This window comes from Mus caroli, chromosome 2 (genome assembly GCF_900094665.2).
Source record: "Mus caroli chromosome 2, CAROLI_EIJ_v1.1, whole genome shotgun sequence".
Taxonomy (NCBI): Eukaryota; Metazoa; Chordata; class Mammalia; order Rodentia; family Muridae; genus Mus; species Mus caroli.
Window position 1 is genome coordinate 77,035,653 of NC_034571.1, and position 2,246 is coordinate 77,037,898.

General features: G+C 33.7%; 1 pseudogene; it reads right to left on the minus strand.

Annotated features, from left to right (window-relative positions):
• Nucleotides 1-1,436: 1,436 nt before the first annotated feature.
• Nucleotides 1,437-2,007, minus strand: LOC110290445 (annotated as a pseudogene).
• Nucleotides 2,008-2,246: the final 239 nt, after the last annotated feature.

The window sequence follows — 2,246 nt, forward strand, 5'->3', positions numbered from 1 at the left end:
ACATGAATGTGGGGATCAAGTGTCCATTGATTGCTAGCAAGAAAATGACAACAATTAATGACTGGATATATCCTTGAAATAACAATTGTTCAGCTTCAAGTGCATTTTCCCATATCTGTCCCAAGTTTCATCCTGTCAACCCATGTGTCTGTGTCCTTTTAGAAGTCCTCATCATCTAAGGAAACATGCAAATTCCATTTCCTCAAAACCCAAGTGAGCCTAAGGTTAAAGTGAAGTAATCCTAATTCTATTTAACTTCAAAATTAATACTTACTATATATGTAAATTTTATTATGATATTGCCACTTTATCTGCCAGTTCTGTTTTGTTTTTTGTTTGTTTTTGTTTTTGTTTGTTTGTTTCATTTTTGTGGCTACTGCTCCATCCTTGGGAAAAACTCAGCCATAGTTATCCAGTGATAATGACCAACTCCTTGTGGAATTTCCTCCTCCTACGAGAGGATTGGTTGCTATAGTGTTGTACTCCATTGACAATATACATCATGTCAAAATACACCAGACACAGGAATAATTGGATACAAAATGGCTAGAAATAAGATAGAGTGGAGAAGTTTTTCTATATTTTAAGAGAAACAGAATGTATTTATTCCTGAGAATAAAAATATAACACCTGGGAAACATGCAATATTGAATAAGGTGTGTGTGTGTGTGTGTCTTCTATAACACTGCAGAATAAATTACCTTTATGCTTTTAAAAAACCCTGTGGATCCCACTCCCCACTGGCCATATTATATACAACTTGCCTACATGTTTGATGTTTTAGCCATACGATTTATGTTGTTTGGAAAAAGTACTGTGAAGAAACTTCACTAATGATAGCCTTATGTCTATGTATTTAAACATCTTATTTGATGTTTGTGCATTTAGAAATATTCAAAATGTGAAACTGGCAAAAGAATCTACTTAATAATGCCACTATAAGTTTCTTATAGTGTTGTCAGTTCTGCCTAGAAAAAAAATGAAACAAAATTACCTAGTGCACATGTTCAGCAATAAATTTTGATGTTTAAATATATGGACAGATTTTACAGGCCCTTTCTATTCAATACATCCAACATTAAAAATCAAATATATACAAAATTGGTTTTTTCACAGACTATACCCTACCTAGAGGATACTAAAAATCAGCTAAAAACATGAGGTTTCACTTTATTGATCTCTAAATCAAAATCAGACACATATATTTAAATAATTTGTAAATAAAATATACATAAAGTTTAAGCTCCTGAGCCATGTTTTAAGCTGAACAACCTGAAATAAGCCAGATAACAACCTAAAACTTTGCTATGTATAACATGAAGATGAATCTATTACCTCCAACCTCAGGAATAGCATTTCAATGTTGGCTCTCACTAAGGATTTAAATTGGCTGTATATTAGAAGTTGGTGAGTTCCCATACAGACTTTTAAAAGCCTCAAAATTCTGTGTCTTCTCTGGCTTGCTTCTCTCTGGATTCCACCCACACTTTATAAATTGTTCACTTCATGTCATCACCTCCGTCTTCATAAATTTTCTTTAGAACATTCATTAATCCCTCACTAGGGTCTGCCTCAGTGTCCTAGGAAGGTTTTTCTTTCTTCTTGCGTTCCTTTTCCACCTGTGTTAAGTAGTCCCGTCTTTTGTTTTCTACTTTCTTTCCACATAGAATAATAACTGTATCAGTCTTAACTTATTTTGAACTGCTTTCCACAGAGATAGGTTTCAAAAGATTGTTCAAAATCATGGAGCAATTCTTGCCATTGAGGTTTTTTACCAAAAGATCAAATGACCTCTCTGTGAAGTGTACCTGCACATTTTCAGTGGGAACCTGATGGACTCCTTGTTAAGGTAATGTATATTTTCCCACACTTATCTGACTGATCCCACCCATAAATACTGATTGTCACCATGTATCCTGTTGTAAAGGGAGCAACCACAGCAGCTGGCTTTTCATTATCAAGTTCTGGTTTCTTCTGAGACTTCTGTTGCATCTTGTTCTTGAGTTGTGTCTCAATCTTGGATTTTTCACTTGTAAGAGTATTACCATGTGTTACATATACTACTAATTGATTTAAGTATACTTAGGCACATAAAATTAAACAAACTACAAATAACAAAAATAGACAAACATCTTGTGTTGATAAGTACTGTCATGGTTCAGATGGCTTAAAAATAACCATGATGCGAAAACTTGAAAATACCCATTTATTCCTTTGTTCAATAAACTTGGAGGGTTTTTTTTTTT